The sequence below is a fragment of the Lipotes vexillifer genome, unplaced genomic scaffold (assembly GCF_000442215.2).
Source record: "Lipotes vexillifer unplaced genomic scaffold, Lipotes_vexillifer_v1.1 scaffold204, whole genome shotgun sequence".
Taxonomy (NCBI): domain Eukaryota; kingdom Metazoa; phylum Chordata; class Mammalia; order Artiodactyla; family Lipotidae; genus Lipotes; species Lipotes vexillifer.
This window is the reverse complement of record NW_006777418.1, coordinates 887,352-904,427: the sequence shown is the minus strand read 5'-3', so window position 1 is coordinate 904,427 and position 17,076 is coordinate 887,352. Positions and strand designations below refer to the sequence as shown.

At 42.9% G+C, this 17,076-nt stretch overlaps 1 non-coding gene across 1 annotated transcript; it reads left to right on the top strand.

The window, feature by feature from the left end:
* The first annotated feature begins 16,703 nt into the window (after window positions 1–16,703).
* On the top strand, window positions 16,704–16,776 carry TRNAG-CCC (transfer RNA glycine (anticodon CCC)). Its single transcript has one exon. It is a non-coding gene; the product is annotated as a tRNA-Gly (tRNA).
* Window positions 16,777–17,076: the final 300 nt, after the last annotated feature.

The following is a 17,076-nucleotide window of genomic DNA, read 5'->3' as shown; positions in this document are numbered from 1 at the left end:
CTTTTTTTTTTTTTTCCTTTAAGAGCCTATCACACAGAATGCTTAGATTTTTTTCCCCCCCAGATAACAGGACTTGTTTACACAAGTTCTAGTTTGCTTACACAGGTGAGCAATTTGGGCAAAAAGTAATGACCAGAAAATATGTCTGTTAGAGAATAAATTTTGTTTTTCAGCAGTTTGTTTCTGTTCAGGCAGCAAAGGGAGATCAACGTATGTTGTCTTGGTTTTCCCTTTTTCTAACGATGTATTTAGCTGGAGAGTTTCCCTGGATGCTGAGGTTGTGAAATGTACCTCAGCAGAGTCAGGAAATGAAAGGAAAGGATTTTCAAACTCCTAAAGCATGGGATTTCGGTGGGACTGCATGCCCAGTCCCTCTGCCTCCTCCAGCTTGGCTCCTGCAGCCCCAGACACTTACTTCAGAATCCAAAGGATCGGGCTTCCCTGGTGGCACAGTGGTTAAGAATCCGCCTGCCAACGCAGGGAACACGGGTTTGAGCCCTGGTCGGAGAAGATCCCACATGCCGCGGAGCAACTAAGCCCATGAGCCACAACTACTGAAGCCCATGAGCCACAACTACTGAAGCCCATGTTCCTAGACCCCGTGCACCGCAACGAAGAGCAGCCCCTGCTTGCCGCAACTAGAGAAAGCCTGTGCACAGCAATGAAGACCCAATGCAGCCAAAAGTAAAAAATTAAATTAAAAAAAAGCATCCAAAGGATCGCTCTGTTTTGCTCCAGGCAGTTTAACTTTGGCAGAGTATCCTGACTGGAGATTCCAAGCAAAGTCTTGAAATGAAAACTGCAATGGTGAAATATCCTGGGGAGCCCTTCTGTACGGGGCGGAGTGCTCTTACTTAAATGATTTGGGTAAACTGTTGGTGCAAAGTCCAGATGAAGTGTCCCAAGGCTATGGCCTGGACAGACATTCTTTAGCTGACAGTGTGATGTGGGCTTTTGCTAACTGGTAGAGGGATCAGTGGTCTTTTATTATATATATATAAATTTATTTATTTTATTTATTTATGCTTGGCTGCATTGGGTCTTCCGTGTTGCACGCGGACTTTCTCTAGTTGCTGCGAGCAGAGGCTACTCCTTGTTGCGTTGCGTGGGCTTCTCATTGCAGTGGCTTCTCTTGCTGCGGAGCACGGGCTCTAGGCGTGCAGGCTCAGTAGTTGTGGCGCACGGGCTTAGTTGCTCTGCAGCATGTGGGATCTTGCCAGGCCAGGGACCGAACCCATGTCCCCTGCACTGGAAGGTGGATTCTTAACCACTGCGCCACCAGGGGAGTCAGGGATCAGTGGTCTTAAATAGCATAGTAAGCCTGTATATTATGGTCTTTTAGAATGAGTGTGGGAATATTTTTAAGCAAGGATGTGTAATCTTAAAGAGAGGTGGAGTGGAGAAAATAGAAAAATCACTTGGAATTCACAGAAACAGAAGTTTCCAAATCTGCATTTGTTCTCTATGATCTTGGACAAGACTTGGGGCTCAGTTTACTCATCCTTAAAATGAGGGGCTTGGACCACCTTCAGTTCAGCCAATATATCAAGCACCTTCTACATGCTGTCACCTCCCACCTGTGTCCTCAACAACTGCTACTCCTCAGTGTATGGCTGAAAATACAGTACCACTCAGCTGCTCAAGCCAAAATTCCTAGAAACCGTTATTTCTCCCTCTCTCTCTGGGCTTTGTTAGGAATACCTCTCTCCGCAGTTCAGAAACAAGTGAGCATTAAGTTTTGGCAGGGGTGTCATACAGAAAAAAGATAAAAATATCAACTTGATTGTTTATAAGGCTAAAGTGGAGAATGTGTATTAGATCTACAAAAAAATGAGCATCCTAACACTCCTCCTGCCTGCACGAAATTTCCCACCTTAAGCATGCTGCGTCCCTTCTCCCAAACTCACCAATCACACAGGACAGAGCATTCCTATTCCCCTTAAAAAGAAGTAGGCGAACTAGACAGAAGGACTGGTAGCTATCTTTCCAATATTTTAAAGAGCAAGGCAGAAACAGAGAAAACTGGTGGCCCCTAAACACTCACTATATCACTGCATTAGTTTCCGAGGGCTGCTGTAACAAAGAACCACAAATTGAGCTGGCTTGAAACAACAGAAATGTGTATTTCTCACAGCTCTGGAAGCCAGAAGGCTCTGGGTAAAATCTGCACCCCCGAGCGTGATGTAAAATCTTTTTCATAATCCAGCCACTGGCCTCTTCTGTCTTCTCTCTCCTGTCTTTTCCTGCTTCCTCGAGCCCTAACATCTACTCTTCACGCTAACTACCCCAAATTCTTTGCAATCCACTTTTGTACTTTTCGCATTCTTTTATTTAAAAACCTGCATGTTTTTAAGGCAAGGGCATCTATGCTGTATTCTAACAAGATTTTGCCACTCCCTCTACGGTTTCTTCAAGGAGAATCTCATGAGCCCTTTTACTTAAGGAATTATTGCCATATATTTAACTCTTTCTACCTCCAGGCCTTTCCACATAAAAAGGTCCTTTCTTTCTCTCTCTCTCTCTCTCTCTCCCTCCTTCTCCCTGCCTCCCTCAAACTCATTTTTCAGGTCTCATCTAAGCTGTCACTTCCTCAGGGAACACCCCCCAACATACACCCTATTTTCTTCTTTGTAAATCACTCACAATTCCGTTAGTAACACTGATCACACAGCACTCATTACAATACCTTTTTACTTGCTGCATTGCCCCCAAGACGCTGAGCTCCATATTGTACAGGAATTAGTCATCATTGTAGCCCTAGCATATAGTAGAACTCAAAATATACTTGTAGAAGGAATGAATTAATGCTGGGCATATCGCTAAGCACTAGGGTTGCAGAAATAAGTAAGATACATTCCCTGACTACAGCAGGTCATTAATAATTCACAATATCCCAACTGAATAAGAGTGGCAGCATCAATATAAATTTAACTGGAAGCTCAGAAAAAAAGACTCATTCTTTTGGAAGAACTAGAGGACACAAAAGAAACGAACAAAAATGCTTCATACTCTTAGGACATATAAGCTGGGCCTTGAGCTTAAGTTCCCTTCTGGCTTTTATATTTTATGAGTCCAAGTCTTTCATCAAAATTTCAAAGAACTTTCTGCCACTGTTTTTAGTGTCCTTCTGAAATGACTGAGGCTCTTTCATCCACAAATTTTCATATCCTCTTCTTTCTTCTCTACTAAGTCTATGTTTCTTCACAGTCTAAGAGCAGTTCGTTTTCTTGGTTATTCTGCAATTTTAGCATGATGGGTCTTCTTGCAGATTAAAAACATAATTACATGTTTATGCTGTTTCTTGGGACTAATGCTTAGTATCTTTTAACAATTCTGTAAAATTCCCAGGTATTCTATTATCTTTGAATATTGTCTCTTTCCCATTCTGTTCGGTTGGCCAAAAACTTCTTTCAGGTTTTTCCATAACATCCTACGGAAAAATCTGAACGAGTTTCTTGGCCACCCCAATATTATCTCTTTTTGGAACTTTGATATATGTTAGACCTTGTTGTTTTAACCTCCATTATCTCTCATCCCTCTTTCCTGTTTTCTATCTTTTTGTCTCTCTGGACTGAATTTTCAGTCTTTGTATCTATCTTTGAGTTTACTAGTTTTCTTCCTCTTATGCCTTATCTGCTTAACCTATCTATTGAGTTTTAAATTCAAATTTTTATATCTCTGTCTCTCACTTATAGAGGTTATATTTGGTTCTTTTCAAACTGTTTGGTTACTTTTCTCTGTTCAAGATGCTCTTTCTTTAAAAATATTAAATATTTGTTATTTTTATACTCCATGTCAGATAATTTCAAGATCTGTAGTCTCTGTGGGTCTGATTCTGCTGTCTGTTATTTCTGCTGACTTTCACTCAGAGCACCTGATTTCCTTACGGTTTATGTTTGAAGGAAATCACTATATTTATGTATTTTCTTTAAATATCAGTTCTTTGTCATTTGGTTATTATCTCCACTCCCCCTGCAGTACGCCAATGAAGATACATAAGCAGAAATCCACTAAATGAGGCTTCCAAATAAGCTAATATTTTCCTGATAAAATAGACAGATTTAGTTAGTGCATAATTTCTACCTTTCTCGCTTCCCTCTTCTTCTGACCTGGGATGTGGATGCAATGACTGGAGGGGTAGCAGTGATCATGCCACAGAGAGGATGAACATTTACATACATACTCAGGTAGAAGCAAAAAACGAATTGGTACCCAGTTCCTTGATGATTTTCTCACAGAATTGCTCCATTCTGAGATTATTGTTTCTGACTTCTTTTTTATTTATTTATTTATTGGCGATATGTGGGCCTCTCACTGTTGTGGCCTCTCCCATTGCGGAGCACAGGCTCCGGAGGCACAGGCTCAGCAGCCATGGCTCACGGGCCCAGCCGCTCCGCGGCATGTGGGATCCTCCCAGACCGGGGCACGAACCCGTGTCCCCTGCATCGGCAGGCGGACTCTCAACCACTGCGCCACCAGGGAAGCCCTGTGATAATATTTTGAGATCTGGGTTAAGATTACATTTCTCTAGAGAGGATTTGCATCTGCTTCTTCCAATTGCCTATGGATACTACCTACCTGGAACTAGTTTAAATTGAGTTTGCCTTTTGAGGTGTTTTAGAACACATAGATAAAATGAATTCTGATTAAAAACTCTATGTAAGATCCAGTGTGTGGTTACAAATTCTCAGAGGAGGTTTGCTGTTGATATTTTAATCTATCCAAGGCTAAGACCAGGATGATTTTTTTTCCTGTCCTCTTCTCCTGGCAAGTTTATTTTTAATTCATCCTTACACTGAAACTGTAGTCCTTGGGTTCCCATTTCAGTCTTGTATTTTATCTGGCAACCCTAACTATAATAAGAATGCTCTGAATTTCTCCATTTAAAAAGAGAGATAAAAGCCTCATTAAGGGGGAAGAGAGAGGAATCATAACTGGGTTTCTCTCTGGCCCTAAACAAATATTTCTGCAGTGCTCTAGATTAAAGGTTTTTTCATCTATTTTACATTTTGCCACATCATGATGTCTTCTTTAATTAGCTTTGTTAATTGCTGTCCCCTTACCAGATTGCAAACTCCTTGAGAGCAAGGATTGCCTTTCTTTTCTGCATCTACTCCTTACAATACAAAAAGCAGTGTATGGACTGCTTTCCATTAAGTATGTGTTTATTGCTCCTAAGTCATTTCACTGCCAAGTTCTCCTCTTTTCCATCCACCCAGGTGCTCAAGCCAGAGTCAGGGAATCATCCTGCCTCCCTACCTCTCACATTTTATCATCTATTCTTCTATCTTTTTAATTTCTCTCAAATCTGATGCTTTTGGCCATGCCGCACAGCAAGCAGGATCTTAGTTCCCCCACCAGGGATCAAACTCATGCCCCCTGCAGTGGAAGTGTGGAGTCCTAACCACTGGACCACCAGGGAAGTCCCCAAATCTATTTTCCTTCATGACTACAGCCACAGTCTTAGTTTATCTCTAATCATTTTCCCTCTAGAATATTCCTTAAAAGGGTGCTTCTCAAATATGTTACATGGAATCGTGGTTTTGCGTGATTTAATAAAGGTAACCATGTTTACAGTAAAATAAGTTATTTTCTAATACCGCTTCTCATGGCTTCCCATTACTCTTAGATTAGAATGCAAAACTCTTCCCTTGGCCCAGAAGACCATATTTGATCTGATCCTGCCCTTGAACCTGGCCTCATAGCCTGACTCTCTCCCTTTCTCCTTATTCCCTTTAGCCCCACTGACCTTCTTGACGTTCCCTGAACAGATCAAGCTTTCTTAGCCTCTGTCTGGAACACTCTGCCCTCAGAACTTCACATGACTAACTCCTTGTTACCATTCCAATCTCTATTCAAATGTCAATTCCTGAAAGGCTCTCTCCCAACTAGCCAATCTAATACTTCCCTTCTCCACTCTAGTCTCATCACTTCTAACCCTTTATCTGAATGTGTATATACTTATTTATGTCTTCCTTCTTCATTCAATGCCTATTTCTGGAGCATCTGCTATGTGCCAGGCAATACTGTTGGTATTAAGGTACAGAAAAATAAAATAAAACACACTGTCTTCATGGAGTCTGCATTTTAGACTTCCATGAATGTATGAACCAGCCATGTTCATACATTCATTGAAGACTGATATTTACATTCTAATAATCATCTGCTTTTTCTTTTATTGTCTGTTTTCCTCCTAAAATGTAAGCTCCAGAACGAATGAATAAGTGAATGAACATACAGCTGTAGTGAGCAATCCTCACAGGAACTCAGCTGTGTATATTCAGCCATCACTTCTACCGGCTAGTTGATTTAGACAAGGATGAAAATCCATAAGCAGCTTGTCCATTATGCTATCCCATTGTTGGAATCAGGAGACTTGGTAAAGACTAAAGTCGAACAGAGAACTGAGCCTTCTTTAGCCAACATTTGTAGCCAATGATTTAGATTATTTATTCATGTCTCTTCTACTACTGTGTCCCTCCAGTGTGTTGTGCCCCACTGTCAGCTGCACTATTAGCATTACTGCCAATTCAAATATTTATTCATTGTCCTTGGACACTATTGAGGACAAAATGACTGAAAACCATCAACAGTCCCCCTAACCTAATACTTTGTATCCCAGCACCATTGAACCTTCCAGAAAAATCTTCTGCTTTGGCAAAGCTGTCAGAGGGTCCATTTCATATTTCAGTGTTCCCTATTTGAAGCAATTTTAAGTGCAAAGAATGTTTGGATTATGTACTTTCTAGTGCTAGGCTTATAATTAGTTGCATTCTTTGGGCATATAAATCTCTTAACCCAGTTCATTTTCCTTGGGTAGACTGAAGAATTTCCATGACTCGTCTACAAATTTGTACAGCACTGTGCAGTAACTAAGTACATATTTACTCTGGGATAATATGCATTATTGACAATGTGCTTAATTATCTCCCTAAACAATTTAAGTACTGGCTGCTTGTAATGCTGTCTCTCTCCTCAAAGGGAGCAGTAGTACATCTCAGTAGGGGGTGGACATTCTGCTGATGCTCCAACGAGGCTGCAGGTGCTCATAAAGGGTGGTTTAAGAATGGTTGGCCCAAGTGACAGCCCTAGCCCACTTAGGGAGTCAGAGGCAGAGCCAAGAACAACCCCATTTCCTGGTCATCTGCCTCCTTTACAGAATCCTATCAGAAAAACAATTCATATTAAAAGTGAATTTTTTAAAAGGAGTTTATACAAACATCTGCCACTGTTTTAACTACACCCCATGGAAGAACGTCAGTCTTGTCCCAGTGATGTAGAATTAGGGAATGCTGAGAAACAAAATGGAAAGATGAGAAAACAGAAGTAGGCAGGAAAGGGACAGAAAATGAAGAGCAGAACCAAAAGGCCAGCTCCCTTGGGGGAGATCTGTGGGATGAGAGTGTTTCCGAACACGTGGCCCAAATGACCCCTAGAACTCGTAACCTGAGCACTTTCTTTCTTCCCTTAATAGCATTTTTGATTCTAATTAATTCCATAACACACATTTATTAGGAAAATATGGAAACATACACAGACACATAAATGAAATAAATCACACATAACTACTATTTAGCTTTTTCTTCTGATTTTTGATAAAGTTGTATCTATACAGATAGATAGATAGATAGGTTATACATGTATCTAGATATGGATTATCATCCTTTTTTCCCTAGCCTATCTTGAAAATGTTTTCATATCTTTAAACACTCCTGAGAAACAAAATTTTAATGGCTGTGTACTAGCCCATCTTGTACAAATGTACCAGATTTTTTTAAACCTATTCCCAATAGATGAACTTTTAGGCTGTCTTTTGCAGGGACGTAAGTATTGGTTATTTTCATCTAGAAAGTTTGTTCTGGGAATAAATTTATGTACTAAAGCTATAGTGGGTGGTGGAATGTCTATATCTTCAACTTCTGCTCCACCCCAAAAGTGCTGTAGGTGAACAAGCTGATTAGAATTATATAGTCTGTCTGTAACTAAGGGCCAGAAGCCAAGTGCAGGGAGTCCTTATATACAGATATATGCATATGAGTGAACCCATCAGAGAGTCACTCCCTTCAATTATAACTTTAAGGAACCAAACGTAAGACATATTCTTGGAAGTTTAACATATGAATTCATTAGCTCAGATGTGGCTTTTGGTTAGGTGTGGCCTGAGTCAGTGGTCTTCAAAGAGAAGTGTAGGGTTTCCCTGGTGGCGCAGTGGTTGAGAGTCCGCCTGCCAATGCAGGGGACACGGGTTCGTGACCCGGTCCGGGAAGATCCCACATGCCGCGGAGCGGCTGGGCCCGTGAGCCATGGCCGCTGAGCCTGCGCGTCCAGAGCCTGTGCTCCGCAACGGGGGAGGCCACAGCAGTGAGAGGCCGGCGTACCGCCCAAAAAAAAAAAAAAAAAAAAAAAAGAGAAGTGTGCAAGACAATCCATTGGGCTGCAGAAAAATATAGAACTTGTATTCAAAATTATTTTTAGGTTATTCTCTTAAATGTTCTACTTTAGCATGCCTTTTTTGGCTGCGTTGGGTCTTTGTTGCTGTGCGCGGGCTTTCTCTAGTTGGGGTTAGCAGGGGCTACTCTTTATTGCGGTGCGCAGGCTTCTCATTGCGGTGGCTTCTCTTGTTGCGGAGCACGGGCTCTAGGTGCGTGGGCTTCAGTAGTTGTGGCACACGGACTCAGTAGTTGTGGCTCGCGGGCTCTAGAGAGCAGGCTCAGTAGTTGTGGAGCAAGGGCTTAGTTGCTCCGCGGCATGTGGGATCTTTCCGGACCAGGGCTCGAACCCATGTCCCCTGCATTGGCAGGTGGATTCTTAACCACTGCGCCACCAGGGAAGCCCTAGCATGCCTTTTTAATGTATGTAAAATATTCATGCAGCAATACATATAAATAATTTACACACACACATATATGCATTGCAGGCACCTGCTAATTTCTTTTAAAACCATATTTCAAAAAAATATGGGGATTACTGCTTTTGATTTGCAGTATTATGGAGCTCAGAGAGTTATTGGGGCTAGAAACCTATAAAGTATGGCTGGAGCATCAGTTTGGTCTAATGCTTTGCCTGAGTGTGGAAGGCACTGGGAAGGCAAGTAAAGCCCCAGGTTTGGTCAAGCCTAGGGTATAGGTGATTGGACCTGTAAAGGTGACTGAGTCAAAAAGTCGAGATCACCTGAGAAAAGCAAGCCTCTAAGATATGCTGAATTACAATGAGGTGGGTACTGTTTTATGGCACAGATGTGGCCTAAGAGGCCAAGGTAGAAGGACCCTAATGAGTCTAGGACAGTTGAGAAGAGACTGAGGTAGGTGAGAGCTTAGGAGCCTCCCAAGACTGCAAGTTTAACATGCCCATTAGTCTAGCATTCTAGGCAGTAACCTAGTAGGTCTTTGCAGTAATGGGACATGGGACAGATAGGCTTCAATAGGCAGTAGTAGAGGGAAGCCTGGCTAGCACGGGGTATGGACAAAGTCCTAGAAGCCTAAAAATGTATTTTGAGAGAAACAGCCCAAGGCAAGTTAGGAGCACCTTGACATTAACTTTTCCCCACAGTTTTACAGAGACGCAATTCTGCCTAAACAATATATCTAAACCCTGGCTAATTCTGGCATATCTAGATACTATACGATAAAAGGCTAGTCTTGAGACACCGAGTTTCTTCTGTCTCCCTCAAACGAAAAAGAAACATACAATAAGAAACAAAAATTTAGAGAAAGTAAATTAGAGTCATTTTAGATTGTACGTATTTTTAATTACGTGACTCAAAGTTTATGTAAACCATAAAAGTAAATTTTTTTCTCTGGACATTTTTAAATGTTCAGTTCTATCTCAAGTTTAAAATATCTCTTTTCCAATATAGTTTGTAAGTAAGACGTACAGAACTCCTAACGTGGTCCTAATCCACCCCTATTCAATGGTGAAGGCTATAGGTATTACTGAGAACAAAATAAAATGTCAGAGAACGTAAATTGACCACTGAAGGTGACACGGACAGCAGGAGTCAATGTCTCCATGAGGACAGTGCATTTGTGGTGAGTTCCAGCCCTGCTGGTCTCCAAGGAAACAGTGGAAAGGTGACGCAGAGAATCACGTAGCTCTGTCCAGACAGAGTGGATGCTGTAGTCCTACTCATCCCACCCCATAAAAATGAGACAATAAAACAAATTTTCTCAAGAAATGAAGGCTGTATCCCCATCTTGGCAAGGCATCTGCTCGCACATTCTCCTTAGCTGGGATGTGAGCAGCTGAAAGCCAGTGGCTGCTTCTGAAGGCTTTTTTCTAAAAGTGGAAGTCTCTCTCTCTCTCTGAATTCTGTCTGAACTTGCCCCATCCCTCCTCAGAATATGCTCTCTCAGCTCAAAGTCTGACAAGATCAAATAACCAGAGCTACTTAAATACCCTGCTTTGGGTAAAGCTTCCAAGACAGTTAACAATTCTAGCTTGTTTACACTCTTCAAACACCACCCCTTCACTCCTCACCGCAACACACACACATATATTAGAAGTCAGGAAAATTCACCTTCCTCCTTAAGCCCTCCTTACCAACCAAATGCCAACTTGACTTAGAGTCAATTTCTAGGTTTGGAATTGTTACCTTTCCTTAATCCCACAGCAGCTGCCTCTCAGTGGTCAAGCTAAATCCATTTAGCTTATGTTTGACTTGTGGATCTTCTGCGGTAGAAAAATATTTCTAAATAACTCTTAATGCTTTAGAACTGTTAATAATGAGAAAGACTAGTGGGCATTCATGAGCTGTCATAAGACAGAGTTCCTGTTCTATGCCTTATTCATTTATGCAAACTGTTGTAAAGGTACCAAATTCACTGGAAGAGTCCCTGGACTGGAGATTACATTGGTATGCACATTTCTGAGGCTTGGTTCTGTTTCACATTTTCATCACTCACCTGCTTAAGGGAGCAGAGAGCAAACTCATTAAGTTCCTAGATGGGAGGGATGGTCAGAACATTAGAGAACAGGATTAGAATTTCCCCAGCCCTTGCCAAATTAGCAAAACTGTCAAATATGTTCATCGGGGACAGGCAGGGAACAGGAAAGCTGCCCAAATGCAAGCCGAATAGTAGCAACTTATTTAGGAGCAGAACTGAAAAGACTACAGATGCAAGCACAGACTAGTAGCAGGAAAAAAACTTACCCAGTATAACCACTAGCATTCGTTGGGACCTTTGCACCCCCTTAAGATGGATTCAGATCCCCAATCAATGGATTATAGAAGCATAAAGCCCTCCCCCCAGAATTCTAAGAACTCCAGTGAGTTTTCCTTCTCATGGCACCTCTAAATTCAGATTCCTGATTCCATTTAATTTCCCTGGTTTATGATTCATTTCACTGTCCTGCTCTAGTCACCCTGTAGCAAACCATGTTGTCCCAGACAAAAAAACCATTTCCCTCCCATGAGCAAATCATGGCCTCCTGCAGAAGGGCCTGGCTATCTCCTTGGTTGTCTTGACTCTGGTTTAATCCTTCTGATTAAACTTCTATCCCAAGTAGCTTAGCAAGATATTTTCCTAAATACAGACAGTTCTCTCCTTTAGAGGAACTCTGGGACCAGCTATTAAGATAATAACATTTACACCTGCGTTATCTAACAGAAGCGAACATGACAAAGTCATGAGCCAACAGTGCTTCAGCCAAGGGCCGGCACATATCTTCTGTAAAGTAAATAAATACTAGATAGTAAATACTTTCTAACTCTATTGCAACCACTCCGATGCTATAACATGAAAGCATTCATACACGATATGCAAACAAAAGGGGCCTGACTGGATTTGGCCCCCGAGTGGGCCATAGTTTGCCAACTCCTCCAAGACTCAGCTTCAGAATCTTAGACTTTCGGGGAGCTTAGCAACCGTATTATCCAACCTGCAGAAGTCAGCACCCAGAAAGTAGCGTGACACTTACGCGAGCTCACAAGACAGGTAAGCCAGGGTTAAAACTTCAAATTAGAAACAGGTAGCCCAGTTCCCAGGCCAGCCTATATCATCACTAGGCTATTTCCAGAAGGTTCTAAGGATCCCTGCTTACATGGCAGAACCTCTTCTAGAAATTCTCCACTATAACTTTGGCACATGCATTAGTCATAGTATGTGTGAGATACAGTAGTATCGTCTTGCGGCACCTCGAGGAGGAGGACCCAAGATGAAAGTCTGACTAAAGATGCGGGTGAGGGGCTTCCCTGGTCGCAGTGGTTCTTTGGCACATGCATTAGTCATAGTATGTGTGAGATACAGTAGTATCGTCTTGCGGCACCTCGAGGAGGAGGACCCAAGATGAAAGTCTGACTAAAGATGCGGGTGAGGGGCTTCCCTGGTGGCGCAGTGGTTGAGAGTCCGTCTGCCGATGCAGGGGACACGGGCTCGTGCCCTGGTCCGGGAGGATCCCCCATGCCACGGAGCGGCTGGGCCTGTGAGCCATGGCCGCTGAGCCTGCGCGTCCGGAGCCTGTGCTCCGCAACGGGAGAGGCCACAACAGTGAGAGGCCCGCGTACCGAAAAAAAAAAAAGTCAAATGTGAAATGCCACTAAAGTGGTACTTAGAATTAATAGCACTAAATACCTATATTAAGAAAGAAAAAAAGCTTCAAGTCAATGTCCTCAGGTTCTACCTTTAAAAAATAAAAAAGGGGCTTTCCTGGTGACGCAGTGGTTGAGAGTCCGCCTGCCGATGCAGGGGACACGGGTTCGTGCCCCCGTCCGGGAGGATCCCACATACCGCGGAGCGGCTGGGCCCGTGAGCCATGGCCGCTGAGCCTGCGCGTCCGGAGCCTGTGCTCCGCAATGGGAGAGGCCACAACGGTGAGAGGCCCGCGCACCACAAAAAAACAAACAAACAAACAAAAAGATGCCGGTGAGGCTGACTCTACCACCAAGGGGCAGACTTCTTGAAAAGCAGAGTAAAGCCTAGAATAGATTAGGAAGGAAAACAAGGCACAAAGTTCAAAGGACATAATTTTATTTAGTTTAAATAAAGTTAAAGGTGACATAAATCCTCATATACCCAGAGGAATGTTTCCAAAGAAGCAATTGTTTTCCATCTCCTTTTAGAATGAAAAGAGCAGAACTGGAGTATAGGTTAGATCACAGAAAGAACTCAGTGGGGGTAACCCTGTTACGAGAATTGCAGGCCAGAGGAAGTCACAGAATTGTCTTAATAATTGGATCTGGGAGTTGGCATCTTTCAGGGAGGGACAGGAGGGAAGGAAATAGACTGAGTCAGTGATTCTCAATGTCCTTTCTGTCTCATTAAATCCCCTGAAAGCTGTAGGAAAGAGTCCTTCTCTGAGCCAACAGGGACACATTGAATCATTGTATTTAATGAGAGCAGGACAGTTTCTTTAAGAGGGTGGTGAAGTGCAGAGCACAAAGTGGATACTGTATTGGAAAAGAATAATTGTCCAGATTTCAAAGGAGCTTCCCAAACGACACTCCCTCACATTGGCAGGCATTTGGGGTAACTCATGAAAAACCCACCACTCGTGGTTGGAAGCTTGCAGCCCCTTCCAAATGTGTGTGTGGGCGTGCTTGATGCCTTTACCTCGGTAGTGGCCAGGAGTTCCTTCCTGTAAGTCATTCTTGATCAGCAATTTGAAGACCCAGTAGCTTGGGCCTATTCCTCCTTGAAAGTCAGGGCCAAGTTTTTATGAGAACTCTTATTTTACTAGCTTTGATAAAGATAAATCCTAGCGTACACCTTGTTACTAATTAAAAATGGTACAATCTATTCAAATATGATTTCTAGACAGTATATTTCATGAAACTATCCCACAAGTATTTGTCTCAAGCCACAACTTTTCCAAAGCTTGGTTTTTCAAATGATGAACTCTTGATGATGATGATTTTTTATTATTATAATTCTTTTCCAGACGATCCAGGAACCTGCACGTCATGCGCTATGGGGTATTACATGTAAGTCTGGTGTTTTTGTTTTTGTTTTTTTTCATGGCACTAACTCTTTCTGCAGTTTAAGCATTACTGACTTAATTCTAAATCCAGTGATTAAAGCAAAGAGGCCCTGCAGCCTGAAGCAACTCTCCCCTGTCAGGCTATTAATGAACAATTCTTGCATTTAGCAATAGGAGTGCAGCTGTTTTCTTGCCTTGAAAGGAGGTCCTCTCTTTCTTGGTCCTGGAAGTCACCCAGCCTGACACTGGTGTCTAGGAATCTTGCCATGGGTTACCAAGATTCAGACCTTGCTGTTTATGGACAGACTTTAATAATATACCTGACCCCAAGCAAGCTGTTTCCAAATGTCTGCATGGAGACCTCATCCTTAAAGTGAGTCAGACAGTCCAGGATGAAACCAGGTGTTTCGTTAGTTCTTTCTTATTTATTTATTTATTTATTTATTTATTTATTTATTTATTTATTTATTTTTGGCTGCATTGGGTCTTTGTTGATGTGCACGGGCTTTCTCTAGTTGCAGCGAGTGGGGGCTACTCTTCGATGCGGTGTGCGGGCTTCTCATAGCAGTGGCTTCTCTTGTTGCGGAGCATGGGCTCTAAGCTCTCGGGCTCAGTAGTTGTGGCATGCAGGCTCAGTAGTTGTGGCGCATGGTGTTAGTTGCTCCACGGCATGTGGGATCTTCCCGGACCAGGGTTCAAACCCGTGTCCCCTGCATTGGCAGGGGGATTCTTAACCACTGCTCCACCAGGGAAGTCCGTTTCGTTAGTTCTTAATCCTCCCGTGAGTAATGAGAGACACGGACCACTAGGTTAAGTGAAATGCAGATAACCATCACCCCCAAAGTTCTCTGTTAAAAATCTACAAATCAGAGATGGTATGTCTCGGGCTTCTCTGGTGGGTCCACCTGCCGATGCAGGGGACGCGGATTCGTGCCCCAGTCCGGGAAGATCCCACATGCCGCGGAGCGGCTGGGCCCGTGAGCCATGGCCGCTGAGCCCGCGCGTCCGGAGCCTGTGCTCCGTAGAGGGAGAGGGCACAACAGTGAGAGGCCCGCGTACCGCAAAAAACAAATAAACAAAAACAAACAAAAAAAGATGGTATGTCTCAACGTCACCTCCCCCTCCTATTCTTGTCTCCCTTCCAGGGTACGTTGGTGCCTATCTTGGAAGAAAAACTAAGAAAAGAAGGGAGACACAAGCTAGTGGGGGATCTATATTTGGGTCACCTCCACTTTGGTGGGCTGATCCTCCTGTCACCACACGGCCTTTCTCCTCCATCAGATTCCAAGGACTCAAAATGTGGTGGGAAGAGGTTCAAAGGGGTGAGGAGGATGGGAAGGAAAGGGAAACCCAACAAGCTGAAATATACACAAAGTGATCCATTAACCTTAGCATTACTTAACCTTACGGATTTAATTCAACTTTCCCAGAATTGCCTAATATTCTCTACATTGACTATGTCTCTACATCCTCCTGATGGGATGATTTAAATTATTGTTTCGTTTAAACAGGGGAGGAGGGTGGGTAAGAGGTCCCTAGACTTGATCATTGTAAGGTAGACCAGATGACATTCAATGAGCAGCTGGTCATTTGTCAGCACATTCACGGTTGGTGTGTGGCCCGCCACACGAGCCCCCAGCAGACACGAACAGCAGAAATGCAAGCATTTCTTGGTAAGGTCACATGGTTGGAGGGACAAAATGTTCCTCTAGGAGCCAAGGAAGGAGGACTTAGACTCAAATAAAGAAACAGTGCCATGCAGAAGCAGGTGAGGAATTCTCCTCTTTGCCTCTATTACAGCTCTGCATCCCTCCAGTCTAGCTCTGCCCTGGCTGTTTTCTTCATTTTGATGCCAGAACACACCCCTCCACCTGCACCTACTGCCTCTGCCACCTGAGAGCTGTTTCCTCTGTTAAACTTTGGAGCCAACCTCTCCATTTCACCACTGCTTGCTAATGAGCATGTTTCATAAAACCCCTTGAAACACAAATACACTGAAAGAACATGCCCAACATCACTAAGGGTAAAACATTAGATATTTGTTCCCAGAAACACATCTTTATAACCCTTTAGAATATGCAGTAACTTTGAATACACATACACTAATAAAACACTGCACAATAGACGTTGTTAAGGAAGAAATGCAAAGCTTCCCTCTGATACCTTTTTGATGCTGTGAAATTCATCAGAGGGCAAAGGTCAACTTCATTCCACTCCCCTTTCAAATGAACCTCAGTGGAGGCTGAATTACAATGTTCTACTGTAGAATGAGAATAACAGATGATGTATGTCAAACTTTATATACAGAAAAGCTAAGGCACTTCACTGTTAATGTCAATAATCTGGTCACAGACATCATGGTAAGCTACTTGAACTCAACACTGAACTGTTTCAGGCCTGGCAGGTGCCATGTGGCAAAAGCACACAAGTTGTTCAAACAGATGTTGGGTAAAATCCCAGTCCCACCCTTACCTATGTGACTTTGAGCACTTAGCCCTGAAGCTCAGTTCCCTTATCTGGAAATTAAAGATAAGTAACAGCTACCATATGGGGATTGTGCAGAGGTTTAAGTGAGCTAAGACCTGACACATAATCAGTACTCCCTAAGTAAATATCAGTATCCCTTTCCTTTTTCCTAGCCTCCTCCCTGCTGTCCCAATAAAGGGTCCTTGGAGTCCAGAGGGAGATGGTTAATGACTTGGCTTGGAGGGCACACAACAGACCTAGAGGAAGTTCTCTCCCTTGAAACCCAAATATCTATACCTGTTAAAAATGATACATTGGGAACTTCCCTGGCGGTCCAGTGGTTAAGACTCTACACTCCCAATGCAGGGGGCCCAGGTTCGATCCCTGGTCAGGGAACTAGATCCCTCATGCCACAACTAAGAGCCCACGTGCCACAACTAAAGATCTCGCATGCCTCAACTAAAGATTTCACGGGCCTCAACTGAAGATCCTGCACATGGCAACAAAGATCCCGCATGCCACAATTAAGACCCAGTGCAGCCAAATAAATAAATAAAAAAATTTTTTAATGATGTGTAATCGGGGGTGAGATAAATTAGGAGTTTGGGATTAACATATACACACACTACTATATAAAATAGGAAACAACAAAGACCTACTGTATAGCACTGGGAACTCTACTCAATACCTTATAAT